At 43.1% G+C, this 14,889-nt stretch overlaps 1 protein-coding gene and 1 non-coding gene across 3 annotated transcripts in view; one reads left to right on the top strand and one right to left on the bottom strand.

The window, feature by feature from the left end:
- Positions 1 to 14,889, top strand: part of TSHZ2 (teashirt zinc finger homeobox 2) — a 513,539-nt gene that overhangs the window by 130,874 nt on the left and 367,776 nt on the right. The window lies entirely within an intron of this gene.
- LOC116535219 lies at positions 4,378 to 4,495 on the bottom strand. The gene has a single exon (XR_004262097.1). It is a non-coding gene; the product is annotated as a 5S ribosomal RNA (ribosomal RNA).

Raw genomic sequence — 14,889 nt, 5'->3', positions numbered from 1 at the left:
AAAAGCCCTGGTGTAGAAGAGACAGTTTCTCATATTCAAGAGTAGAAAGAAGTAACGTAAAGCTAATATGCAAGAATTATATCTCCCAAGTATACTGAAAAACATAATCTTTTGTTGATTTCATTTTCCTGTATCCAGGTAAAAATGGGTATCTTTCGGTTCTACTTTTCTCTTTATATCTCAAATGCTCAGCAGACAGCAAAGTCCCCAGGGGTTTCTTTAGATAAATAATCTCTGATGGTATGTTTAAAGGAGAGTTGAATTTCACAAAATTAAAATATGCCAAGTATCTAGTACATTTGTGTGCGTTGATTGCTTTTATTTAGGAAAGACAAAATGTCATTCCAAAATCAAGAAGAAATATTTTGGGGGAAAATATTTTGTCTAATTTATAGGGAAAGCAGAGAGAGTGCTTCAGCTTGGTTTTGAAACAGGGATGGAAGTATAGAGTAACTTTGGTAACCAGCATTTTTAATAACTTAGAGAAAAATCATCTCACTTCTTCATTCTGCCACTATAATTTCGGGCCCACAGGTAGACTGACCTGACCTCTAGGAAGTGTGGCTTGCCCCTCACCATTTCAGTCACAGTACGTATTTGCTGTTTATACGAACCTAGTGGCTCTCAGGATGATGGCGTTTCAGGTTCAGATTTTGATGTTCCATGATGAATCCACCTCTTGCCACCTGAATTTTAATATTCATTGTTAACTTGAGGAGCTGACACAGGGGGGACAAGATTTCATTATGAGCCTCTTTGAACTTACACCAGTTATAGTACTGGAGAAATAGATTTCACCCAAGAACACTTTTAATGTGATGTCAGAGCCCAATTGATCTGATGGACTTTTAATGACTTCACTGATAATAAGAGAGATCATGGCTTGGACCCGCTTCAGCCGGTGTGGAAAGGTTGCTGGCAATTTGCATAGTCTGATGAGATTTGAAGTGGGAAGAAATGGACTTCTGAGTTCAAAGACATCGCGCTCTACAGAGGTGCCATGATCCACCGGCTGTTGGGGACGTTGACCACTGGACAAGTGTGCTGAGAATTCGGCATGCCTCAAGTCATCTGAACATGTCAGCAAAAGTTATAACCTATCAAGAAAGCAGTCAGCCTGGGAAGGTGGGGGAAGGTGGGAGGGTTGGACCCATCCACAAACGCCAGAAGACCTGACAGAATGCTAAATAAAGAAGGGGTGGAGAAAGAGAGGAAGGAAGTTTCCCCACTGTTAAAGGCCATTTAGGCTGCTTAAGAGCGCTAGGCGCAATCCAGAGAAAGTACTTTCACTTGCATTTTAAGCAAATAGGAGGTTTAGCAAGACATTATCACCTGGAGAGCACAGTAATGGGTAATTGAGTAGGGAAAGGGACTCTGCATTTCTGATTAATATTTACCAAAGTCTTTGTGTGTTTTTTCCTTAAATGTTAATGACGCAACAGATCACACTGAACAAAAAGGACACTGTGGATGGGAATATGGTACTGTGCCCATCAAATTCTGCCTCCTCTATGCTTGGCTTATGATGAATACCATTCTTTAATAGCAAACTAGTGTTCGTGAGGAACTTATTAGGAAGGGTAAGGGGAAGCCAAGAATGAAGGAGTGCCCGACTGGCAGTGATCAATCACCCCCTTTTAAAGATGAACCAGTCCTTCTTTTTTAAAGTAACAGTTCATACGAAGGTCTCAAATATAAATATACAAGGCATCAAAGCAATTACAGTTGTCCCGTCCTATTCGTGTTTCCCTGCATGTTTGGGAAGAAGATGAAGATGATACCCACTGTTCCCAATAGAGTTTTCTTCCAGGAGACAGAAGCTGAGGCTCTTCTCCAGAGAAGGCTTCCTATTAAACAGAGGTTAATTATTGGTACCAGCAGCATAATAATATCCTAATGCCATAGGACAAAGTCACATTTGGTTAAAGATGCAGTAGTCAAAGGAGAGTCCGTCCCCGGAGAGCTAACTATGGAAGTCATGCTTGAAAACTAAGGAACTTGAGAGTCTGTCTGCAGGGTTAAGATACGCCAGCCCCAGAGCTCATTTCGTGGCCACGTGGAATTTGCAGTGCCTTTTTCAGTTTACCCCTGACTTTATTATTTCTTGCTCAAAAATCTTTAAAGCAAGGTTTCTCTACTTCCTTTACCTTGGCACTGCTGACATTTGGAGCTAGATTATTCTTCTGAGAGGGGCTGTCCTGTGATTGTAGAATGTTTAGCAGCATCCTACACCTCTCCCCAGTGGATACTGGTAGCAGTCCCCTTACTAGCAGTGATAACTAAACTGCTTTCAGATACTGCCAATTGTCCCTCGGGGGGGTAAAATCTCCCCCTGTTGACAACGATGACTTTAAAGATAACTTGGCGCCTTCAGAAAAGTTTAATCTTTTCCGAGTACCCAAAGGCCTTTCTCTCATTTCCTTTAACCATTCGCTTATCATTCATTGATGCCGGTCCCACAGTGTTCTTGTTTTCTTTAAGTTGATTTTACTTTTTTTTTTTATTTTTATGTATTTATTTTTTGAGACAGGGACTCACAGGATAGCCCAGGCTGGAGGGAAGTGGTGTAATCACGCCTCACTACAGCCTCAACCTCCTGGGCTCAAACGATCCTCCTACCTCAGCCCCCGAGTAGCTGGGACTGCAGGTGCACACCACCATGCCCAGCTAATTTTTGTATTTTTTGTAGAGCTGAGGTTTTGCCATGTTGCACAGGCTGGTTTTGAACCATCTTGGACTCAAACAATCCGCCCACCTCAGCATTCCAAAGTGCTGGCGTTACAGGCATGAGCCACTGCACTCAGCCTTATTTTATTTTTAATTAGCAAATAATAATTGTACATATTTATGGAGTACAATGTGATGCTTTGATACATATATACATTGTGGAATTATCAAATCTGGATATTTAGCATATCCATCATCTCAAATCTTTCATGTTTTGGGGGGAGAACATTTCAAATCTTCTATTTGGTATTCTGAAATATAAAACACATTATTATTAACTATAGTCACCTTCCTGTGCAATAGAACACCAGAGTTTCTTTCACCTAACTGTAATTTTGCACCCACTGACTTAGGTCTCCCTGATCCTCCCATCCTCCAGCCTCCAATAACCACTTTTTACATGCTTTTACTTTTTTAGATTCCACATTTAAGTGAGGTCATACTGTATTTGTCTTTCTGAGCCTGGCTTATGTCACTTACCATAAATAATTTCCTCTAGGGCCTTCTCATACTTTTTTCTCTTTTTTTTTTTTTTTTCTTTTGACGCAGAGTCTCTCTGTGGACCAGGCTGGAGTGCGGTGGCACTATGTCAGCTCACTGCAACCTATGCCTCCCAGGTTCAAGTCATTCTCCAACCTCAGCCTCCTGAGTAGCTAGGACTACCAGTGTGCGCCACCACGCCCAGCTATTTTTTGTATTTTTAATAGAAACTAAAAATGCATGCCTCAGTTTTCTCATCTGTAAAATAGGTATCATAGTGGAGACTCTGAGGGCCTCACAGTGCTAGTGTGAGAATTTGTGAGAAAAGCATCTGTCACATAACAAAAGCAGCAACGCCTCTTTTTGCCATAATTAGCACTTACTAGCCTGAAGCCTTCTTTGCAGGCATGGTTTGAACACCCATCATAGTTTTTTGTTGTTGTTGTTTGTTGTTTTTTGTTTTTCAGACGGAGTCTCGCTCCGTCGCTCCGGCTGGAGTGCAGTGCGCAATCTTGGCTCACTGCAATCTCCTCCTCCCGGGTTCAAGAGATCCTCCTGCCTCAGCCTCCCGAGTAGCTGAACCACAGGTGTGTGCCACCATGGCCGCTAATTTTTTGTATTTTTAGTAGAGACAGTGTTTCACCGTGTTAGCCAAGATGATGGAACTCCTGACCTCATGATCCGCCCTCCTCGGCCTCCGAAAGTGCTGGGATTACAGGCGTGGGCCACCACGCCCAGCCCATCTCAGTTTTCATGTAGCATATTTTCATTGCCTACATTTTCCGAGCCAAAATCAGGACATGTTGTGTGACAGCACCTAGGATAAGGGGCCAGAGGTCTGAAATATGAGCAGCCTAAAAACCTGTGTAGAGCAGTTTTCATAATGATAGTTCATTCCCGCGCGTGCACGTACTCGTGGGTATAGCAAGTATCTTCCCAACAGATCATAGGTGGGACAGGCATCTTCATCTCTGTTCCAAGTGCAGAGGCACTAATAGAATAGGGAGAGTGTGGGGGCCCCCGTGGAATATTTGTTGATTTGAAGTCTTCTGATTTAATGGAAGGAGTCTCTTTCAGAAACCCCTCTTTCTTTCTGGCTCCCAAGTCCTTCAGTTAAGAAAAAGATGACTTTTGCAAACTCTAATTTTTTTTTTTTTTTTTTCTTTACAAAGCCTACAGCACCTGGTTTTCCCAGCGGTCTCCCATCCAAGTACTAACCAGGCCCAACCCTGCTTAGCTTCTGAGATCAGATGAGATCAGGTGTGTTCAGGGTAATATGGCCATAGATGCAAACTCTAATTTCATTTTCTTTTTTTCTTTTTTTTTTTTTTTTTTTTTTTTGACAGAATCTTGCTCTGACACCAGGCTGGAGTGCAGTGGCCCAATCTTGGCTCACTGCAACCCCCGCCTCCTGGGTTCTTCCGCCTCAGCCTCCCGAGTAGCTGGGACCACAGGCACATGCCACCATGCCCGGCTAATTTTTTTGTATTTTTAGTAGAGATGGGGTTTCACTGTGTTGGCCAGGATGGTCTCGATCTCTTGACTTTGTGATCCGCCTGCCTCGGCCTCCCAAAGTGCTGGGATTACAGGCGTGAGCCACCGCGCCTGGCCTACAAACTCTAATTTCTTAAAGCCAGGGCCTGCGCCTCTTACCAGAGCAATTCATGATAAGATTTCTTATTCGTCAGAACTTGTGGAACAATGTTTTGGTTTTTCGTTTTGTTTTAATTTTTCTAAACATAAACTATGTTCCCTATGGGGAGCTTGATTAAAATGTTGATTTCTAGGCTTTAGCCCAAACTTATCAAATTAGAAATTCTGGTGACGGGACCTCAGAATCTGAATTTTTAAATGTATCCCAAGTACTCATGTTTACCGTCACTCATGTTGAGAACCACTTTAGAATAAAGTAGCAAAAAGTAGAAAGGCTCTTTGGCATTACACATACACAGAGGCGGAGAGAGTCTGAGCTTGAAAATGCTGCCATTTTTATGAGGGGAGTAAGACAGAGTTATTTTCCTCTGTGCTTTCTGTCATGTTCTGGATAATGTAAGTTATGCACATGGAGGCATTTTCTTTTTTAAATGAAAGGGTTGTATTCTTATTCCAATTTCCACAGCTCTTAAAAACAAGCCGCCCTGGGGAGGAGGACTGGGTTTTTACAGTTATAGCTGGAAGAGGGCGTGTGTTGCCCTCAAAACAAAGGGCAGCAGAGGTAGTCAACACGTTCTGAGAATTCCTTCTGAATATCAAGAGTGCAGACTATGACTTCAGAGCATCCCTTCTGGGAAGTCTCCATTACCTGGTGTACCAAAAAGGGTTCCATATGGCTCCAGTATCCCAGTAGGGTGGGATGCATATTTGAGCCCAACCCAAAGAGATGAAATAATCCATCCTTGGTTTATTTCTAGATGATTAATCTCTCCTCAATATCCAAGACCTGTTTTATGATTAATTTGAGTTTTCCCATAACCAAGAATCTGTATCACATCCTCAAGAGTAACAGAGCCCCCACATCCAATGTGATTTATTTAAGAAACAAAAACAAAGAGGCTGCTGAGGCTCTTCCTTCAATGTTCACCAGCAATTTCATACCATTAATTTCTTTTTGTTCCTTCCCTGCAGTTTCTGAAGAATACACAACTCTCCCTTCTGCCACTCCACCCTCCAAGAACTCAGGACATTTCTTGGGATTTTTTCATTATCTCTTTTCAACTGGAGGTATTCCAAATGGACCTCTTGAATTCCAACCCTCTCATCTCTTAACTTCTCCCCTGTCCATACAAACATTCTCAAATCTCTCTTTTCAACAAATAAACAGACAAATAATCAAAATACATAAGTGTACTTCCATACTTCAGTTTTCTCATTTTAAAATGGGCTTAAATATAGTATCTACCTTATAAGGTTTTGCAGGGATTAAATGAGTTAGAGATAAAGCTCTCAGAAGATTACTGGCCCACACGAAGTGCTCATCTACTGTCAGGTAATCATTTCATGGGAGGGTGTGTCTGTGTGAATCACCTCTCATCAATCTGTCTGTCGGTCTCTCTGCCTGTCTCTAGAGCTGTGCTTCTGTCTCAATTCACTGTGTCTCTCTCTTATCTTTCATTACCAACCTCTTTCGAAGAACCCTTTTCATTTTCTCCCTGGAGCTTCTCCCCTCCCACTCACTCCCATCTCTTTCAATTTGCTTTGGCCAACCCTAGATGGACCTGAGGATATAGTTGCATGGCCCATCCCTTACTTCTCTTTTGAGCTCATCCCTCCTGAAAGTACTGCAGTAGTGTGCATGGAATTTTAATTCTCCCTTTCTTTTATTTGCAGTGTTGCAATAGAGTTTCATTGATATTTCCCCTTTTAAAAAGAATTGTCCTTTGTTTGTGGATGTGGTTGTGGTTGCTGTTGTTTTCCTGATTATGATAGAAACAGAAGCTTGTAGTCCTAGGTAATCTCTTCTGACCTGTTTTGCAAGAATTGGAATGGCGCTCCTTCCCGACCTCTGTGATGATGCTTTTGCTCTGTTGTTCCTCAAATAACCCAGTAAATGTCATGGCTCCCTAGGACTCTGTCCTGGGTTCTCAGCCCAGCTCAGCTCATCTTTAGACTCAGAGATCTCAAAATAGCAACCTCCAAGAAGGACCTGGTCCACAGAAATGTTCTGTTGGAGCTTCACAATACTTTTAAAAAAATTAGTTTCTACATTTCCATTTCTTCACCTAACAATTCCTATTTCTGGCTTCTTTTGAAAAATCAGGGCATTTCAGCATGCCAGGCTTGTGTTTCTGTGTGATCGTGGCCAGCTGGAGCTATGAGTAGAGCAGTCTTAATCAGGGCATTTCCAAGTTCTTACAACCATCTTCACTTAATTCTGTTCATCGCCCCACCCCTCCAGGCAGCCAAAATTGTCATTCCTATTGTGCTAGCCCTAGGTAAGTTATGGCTCTGCAAAACAAGGACAGCCACATTTTTATTCCTCATCCCACCCTGATCCCCATGCCCACAGCCAAATTCCCACATAATAATTCCAGTAAATCCCAGACTTCTCTGGCCCTCACTTACTGCTCCTACTTGCTGCAGTCCTTATTCTCTATCCCTCTAGCATGACCTTCAGAATGCAACACTCACCTGAGAGAGTGTTTAGTTCTGGAATTCTAAAAGGTAAAAAAAATTATATTATGCGTTACTACTTGGAGGCATGCTAGTTGGGAACCACTACTCTATAAGAAGACTCTAGTTACATAATAAAAAATGTTAAGAAGATATGTGATCAGAAAGGAAGGCAGGCCAACATCTGTTGGAGCAGTTGGGATATGAGATCAGGAGTAAGGGAAATATGGCGGTAAGGGGTGGAAATTCAGACCATAGTGAATCTAACAGGCATGGCAGAGAGAAGTTGGGAGACAGATAACATTAAAATAAAATAATATAAAACAGATGCAAAACCTAAAATAAAGCTACGGAAAGAGCTTGTGGGCTGGCAGTGCCACCAAGATATAGATGAAGGCAGAGATTTGGGGAACAGTTGATGGTTCTGGAAGATGCAGCTGAGTCCCATTTTGGGCATACTAAGTCAGATGCCAGCAGACACCTAAAGAGAACTGTTCTGTGCAGTTGAAGGTAAGAGATGACATGGAGAAAAGAAGGGAAGATCTAAGTTGCAGTTTCAGAAGTCACCTATCTATCTGTGGACTTCAAAAAGTTCTCCATGAAAAGGAAAACACAGTAACAGGAAGAAAAATGAGGAGCCCAGGCAGGAGATAAAGAAAGCGTCAAGAGAGAAGGGCAAGGTCAATCAGAGAAGTTCAAAAATCAAAATGATAGTTTGATATAAAAGGATATTGTCCAAGAGGGTCAGCTGAGCAAGGAAGAATATCTGCTTAATATATCTACATGAGGCTCTCAGACGTGGCCAGGAGAAGACTATTTATTCAGTCAATGAATATACACTAAGCATCTATTATTTGCCAGAAAGTGTGCCAGGAAGAACAATTCATCACCAACATTATATCCATCAGTATAGACTAGGTTTTGCTACACAAAACTTCCAAATCTTTATGGCAGAAAATAACAAAAGTTTATTTCTTACTCCTGAAAGGGGCTCTGATCCCTGTCATTCTCATTCCGGGCACAGACTGATAAAGCATCCACCCTTTGAAACATGGTGCTTACCATGACAGAGAAAGGAGATACGAATCAGCTCTTAAATCTCCTCCCAGAGTGGAAAAGCAAGTCGGGTGGCCACATGTCACTTCGAGGGCACATCAAAGTACAATTCTAACACATCCACAGAGAAGAGAGCTGGAACATTGGTGCAAAGCCTCAGTGAATACACCAGGATTGATTGTAAGGGGGAGTGGAAGAAATTCACAGCCCTATGTATTTTCATGTTGTTTCTCTAATCCAAAGCCAATGAGAGGGGCCCGGTGCAAAATGGAAACACAGGCCCCAGGCTGGGCCAGGAAAGTCAATGTTTTCTTCCCTCATGCTCTGCTGCTTCCAGTCTCTGGGGGTTATCCCACCATCTGGGTCAAGGATGGGCAAGAGGCCCCACCTACCATGTTTTGGTGCTGCCACCGCCTTGTCCCATCCTGAGATACTGCAGAGCATATGTCTAACCCTGACCATCTCCACACCCATCCTCAGACCTCACCAAGAACTGAGAACCATGGCAGAAGATGGGCCTTCCCCCACCTGCATGACCCAGTTGCCACCCAGGCAAAGTGAGGCAACAGGAGCAAGGCAGGGATAGGGGAGGAATCCAGGTGGGGCCTAGGTCACTAGAGGGCAGGAGGGACCAGCTGAGAGCCCTGCTTAGGGAGTAGGGAGAGCAGAACCACGTAGGAGCCTGTCTCCAAGCCCCAACTCATGCCTTATGACCCACTGGACTACAGTTAACAAAACACAAATTCACAGACACAATTATTAGGAATTTCTTCAAGAAGGCTACCACAGAACCCCTTCCGGGAGTGAAATCCTATGCAACTGAACTGCCATTAAGTCCATTTTAATGCCTCAGTTTTGACTGCAAGGACGTATTTCTCTTCTGCCCCTTCTGGTCTTCTACTTTTTCTAGCCTTCATTCCAATTGTTCTCAAAATCGTATTCACATTAGGGATGATCCTAATAAGAATTCATTTTTTTTTTCATCTGTTTTTGAGATAGAGTCTCACTCTGTTGCCCAGGCTGGAGTTCAACAGCATGATCGTGGCTCACTGCAGCCTTGACCTCCTGGGCTCAAGCAATCCTGAGTAGCTGGGACTACAGGTGTGCACCACCACACCTGGCTAATTTTTGTACGTTTTATAGAGATGGGGTTTCATCATGTTTCCCAGGCTGGTCTGGAACTCCTGAGCACAAGTCATCTGCCCACCTCAGCCTCTCAAAGCACTGGGATTACAGGCATGTGCCCGTACACCTGGCTGGAAATACATTTTTGATGAAACATAAATCGCATCTACTGAGATTACATGACCAAGCTTGAAAATAACCTACTGTTTTTTAATAGTATTTATCAAAGATATTGGACTTTTTGTAACCCCTGGTTTGGGGCCTGAGAAAAGGGCAGGGCAAGGGTGGAAGGCACCAGTTAAACTGGCAGGACCCATCATTTGCAAGTTCCAGGTTTATGCAAACCCTGAGAATATCAGCCTTGGCTTGCAGCAAGATTGCACATTTGATAAGCCCTCAGATTCCCTCTTTGCCATGGAGGCACACTGCAGGAGAAGTCAGGTGTCAGGGAAATAGAAATAGGTGGTCTTAATGTGCTCTCTGGTGTTATATCTGTCTGTAGAGAATATAGCTTACAACAGATTAGCAGAGTTGACATATACTGAGAATGCAGTCAGAATGATGCTGTTGACGTTTTCAGCAATCCCTGGAGGGAAAGTTTCTCTTTTTTTCTTCTCTTTCTTTTTAGAATTTGTTTATTTGTTCCCCTCTATACTTGGATATTTGTTAGCTCATTGCTGTTTATCTCCCTGAAATAGTTTTGTGTATCTAACCATATTAAACCCACTTATTTATTGTAGTTTATTGCTGTTTAGTGTATTGGATGTTTATTTATAAGCACTCATATATCTAACATTTACCTGATTGCCACTTGCCGATGCTGTGTGCTGGCATGTATCTGGCTGGGCTGTGCATATATTTGCTGCTCTCAGATAATAGAAGTAACTGGAACTGTTTAGAAGTTCTAAAGAGAGGTTCAGAATATCTAAGAGGGGGAAACATTCTGTACCCAGAATGTGCCTTAATACCCAGAAAAATGTGTCCTAGAATTGATTCTGAGTGTATGTCTGAAGAACAACGAAATTTGGCAGTCCTTAAGCCTAGGTTAATCCCTTTTAGCATATGCTTTTAATACCTTAGGCTTCTCCTCTTATCACAAATTAGTAAGTATTAGTGTTTTACATAAGGGTGTTTTCCCCAGTCATGTCTGAATTTCATAAAGGGATCCAGAAGTGTATGGATTATCTGGATTTTACTCAGCAGTGGCTCTTTGATACCTCTCAATGCATGGTACCCAAAAAAAGGTGCAGGATGGGTACAGTGGCTCACGCCTGTAATCCCAGCACTTTTGGAGGCCGAGGCAGGTGGATCACAAGATCAGGAGATCAAGGCCATCCTGGCCAACATAATGAAACCCTGTATCTGCTAAAAATACAAAATTTAGCCAGGTGTGGCAGCACCCATCTGTAGTCCCAGCTGCTCAGGAGACAGAAGAATTGCTTGAGCCCGGGAGGCAAGGGCTGCAGTGAGCCAAGATCATGCCACTGCACTCCAGTCTAGTGACAGAGTGAGATTCCATCTCAAAAAAAAGAAAAAAAAGTCCATACAGTCAGGGGGGCACAGTTACACATATCTTATAATCTCAGCCACTCTGGGGGTTTAGGCAGGAGAATCACTTGAGTCTAGGAGTTCGAGGCTGCAGTGAGCTATGATCATGCTACCACATTTCAGCCTGGGTAATGGAGCAAGACCCTGTCTCTTAGAAAAAAAAAAGTCCATACACATTTCTGGAACGGATGCTGGTTGCTTGGCTCCATTTTGCCCAAGACTCTTACTTTTCTAATCTCTTATAAATTTGTGTCTTTGATTATTCTAATTTACTTATATGTGTTTTATGGACCAGTATGCACAAAGCATCCGAAGAAGAGACAGTCTCGGATGAGTGCTCAAAAGTTGGGCTTTGGAACTGTGTTTATACCTGGTCTTCAGCCTAACAGCTGCTGAACCTTGGACACATCACAAAATCTCTCTAAACTGCAGACTCTCATCTATAAAGGAGAAATAATCTAGTACCAGTCCCACAATGTGTCACAAAGAAGAAACGAGATGATCAATGCAAACTATTCCGGAGACAGTAAGCACTCCATAAATAGTAGCTACCACTGCTTGTTCCAGGGCAATCTGGTTAAATTACATGTGTTGGGCACCTCTATCAGCGAGTTAGAAATTGGGGGTGCAAAATGGGCTTCTCGGTGCAGACTTGGTGGTGTGTCGGCACTGTGACCTCTTTCTGCCGCCCTGGATCTTCCCCGAATGGCTGCTCATGCTCAGACAGAGGCAGTCTCTGGAGTTTACACACAACCCTAATTTCTACTGAAATTCTCCAGAGAGGAGGTGGTTAAAGAGAGGGGTGATTATTTAGGCCTTCTGCTTAAATTATTTGATGCCTGGGGTATGTGTGTATTTGCCTCCAGCAAAGTCTGAAACAGGAACAATGCATGTGTGTACTACATAAGAGTTACCAATGTTTTAAACTTGTGTCCAGATATTCTGAGGATGGACATTAGAGGCAGGAAAAATCCTGGATTTGGTTTCACATATTCTTCCTTGCATGTGGGAGTGTTCATTCTCAGTGGCTGGTGTCCACTGAGATGGATGAAGTGTCCCTGCAGGGACCAAGTCTTACGCATTTGGGTGACTCCCATTACCTTGTTAGGCTTCCTCATTTGTTCATTCAACAAATGCTCATGGAGGCCCTATACTGCATCAGGCACTGTGCTGCATGTGGGGGTACAAAGTTTTGTCCTTGTTGAGGCTACCTCCTAGAATAGAGGGAAGCCATAAATATGTGATCTAATTTTAGACTATTTGGTGGCAATATAGTTTGGCTGTGTCTCTACCCAAATCTCATCTTGAATTGTAGCTCCCGTTATTCCCACATGTCGTGGGAGGGACTCAGTGGGAGGTAATTAAATCATGGGGGCAGATCTTTCCCCCTGCTATTCTATGGTAGTGAATAAGTCTCATGAGATCTGATACATTAAAAAAGGGCAATTTCCCTGCACACACTCTCTTACCTGCTGCCATGTAAGATGTATCTTTGCTTCTCCTTTACCTTCTACCATGAATGTAAGACATTTTCAGCCATGTGGGATGACTGTGAGTCTGTTAAACCTCTTTCCTTCATAAATTACCCAGTCTCAGGTATGTCTTTATTAGCAGCATGAGAACAGACTAATCAGGTGGCATGACAAAAATAAATAAATAAGTGACACAGAGCAAAAGAATTGAGAATGGTAGTGAGGTGCAGAGGTGGGGAGGGGACAGGTGTTTCAATTAGGTCGTCAGGGAGGTGATATTTGGGCAGAATGAGGTGAGAGGAGGAGTCAGGTGAGAGGAAGAGACGCACATTCCAGGCAGGTGAGCAGTTGCAAAGGCTAGTGGTGGAGAGATGAACTCCAATTGGAAGAAGGGGAGGCACATAAGCAGGATTTGGGGGATCAAAATGAGAACTTATGAGTTAATATTGAATGAAAGAACAACAAAGGAATGAGTGGATGGATGGATGGATGGATGTATGGATGGATGGATGGATGGTTGGATGGATGGATGTTGGTGTGGATAAGTGATTCCATCCAACGATTGGGAAACCAATGGGCTGCTGTCGTTACAGTCAAGGAAACCAACCTATCATGAGACAGGTGTTGTAGCGAAATCAGTCTTGTGCTGCATTACTTCTCTTCCTTAATACCAGTTAGTTTTGCAATCTTTCTGAGCCTCAGTTTTCTCATCTGCAAAATGGAGATAATCTTTGATGGTTCTTATCAGAATTAGAGATTCTGTATGCATCAATAATCTATTGCTATTAATTGACTGCATTACATTATGTAATACTATTTTAAATATACATTTTTCAAAATGATGAAAGAGAAATGCGCAATTTAAGGAGGGAGGGGAGCTGCCCTCGTGTTTGGCTGTGTGGCTTATTTTGTCTTTATTGAATAGGCAAATCATTATTCAGTTACCTGGTGGTTCCTTTTGCAATGCAAATCTCTTTCAGAGAAGAATGTGATGTCCTTCCACAGGCGGCCTCTCCAGGTGTTCCAGTGTCTTCCTCACTCCCCTGGTTACGGCCTCCCTCATTATCTCTCAGTTCCTTAAGCACTCCAGGCTCCTGCTCCTGCCCTCCACCCCACTGCTGGTATACAAGCCACTTGTCCAACTGGTCTCAAGCCATTTTGCACAATTTTAGGGGAAACTGATCACAGAAATGCAGTGTGAATAGTGTCGCCTGCAGTTGCAGAACTCTGAGGTCCTGCAAGCCCTTTTCCATGGCATGAACACTACCTACCTCCTGATGTCTCTGGTGGTCTTCTTCTCATAATTGAGGCCCTATGTCTTCAGGGAACCTCCTCTGGCCTCCCAAATGGGCCAGTCCCCTCGCAGTATGCTCATCTTGACTAACTTTTCTAGGTAGTGCTTACCACAGCTGCAGTTTTACTTTTCTGCATGCGGTTATTTGACTGCAGCCAATCTGCCCCACCAGAATGGGAACTCTGTCCGCTTGGGAAGCCATGGCTGTTTGCTTGTTTTCTTGCTGTTATCATTTCTGTGGCTGGCACAATTTCTAGTTCAGAGCATCATGTCATGAATGTTTGTTGAGTGAATTACTGACCTTCCAGGAAGCATCCATTTGTTTCCTATTTTTTTTATTGTTGTTGTTTGTTTGTTTAGCAGATGTGGTTTTGTTATTCTAAAGCCCAGCAGGGCTGGGCGTGGTGGCTCCTGCCTGTAATCCCAGCACTTTGAGAGGCTGACGTAGGCAGATCTCTTGAGCTCAGGAGTTCAAGACCAGTCTGGGAAACATGGTGTGCAAAAAATATACACAAATCAGCCAGATGTGGTGGTTCACCCCTGTAGTCCCAACTACACTACTCAGGAGGCTGAGGCACAAAAATTGCTTGAACCCTGGAGGTGGAGGTTGCAGTGAGCCAAGACTGCACCACTGCACTCCAGCCTGGATGACAGAGAGAGACTCTGTCACAAAAAATTAAAAATATAAATAAATAAATAAAGCCTAGCAGGAGCCCAGCAAAGAATCAATATAAGATTCCCCATTATAGGAAAAGCAAGCCCATATGTCTGGCAAAGAGAAGGTGGTCAATAAATGTTTGTTGGATGAGTGAATTCATGGATTAATTAATAAATATGAAGCACAGATACTGCTGTTGTTACCAAATGGTGCCTTTGAAGATAATATATAGGCACACCCATGCACAAACACTCGTGAACATAGCCATAACCCCCTTCATCCCCCTCCACCTGCCACCATACACTTATGTCAAAAGTGTCTTCAATAAGACCCCTGCCTTGGGGAGCTACAAGCACCACGTCCAAGCCCGCTGAGCCAGAGCCCTAGATTGCATTTTTAGTATATTGTTTTGAATGCAT

The sequence above is a fragment of the Sapajus apella genome, unplaced genomic scaffold (genome assembly GCF_009761245.1).
Source record: "Sapajus apella isolate SASKATOON/1434 unplaced genomic scaffold, GSC_monkey_1.0 scaffold92, whole genome shotgun sequence".
NCBI classification, from domain to species: Eukaryota; Metazoa; Chordata; class Mammalia; order Primates; family Cebidae; genus Sapajus; species Sapajus apella.
Note: the sequence above shows the minus strand (reverse complement) of the source record. Positions and strands in the feature narration are given on the sequence as shown.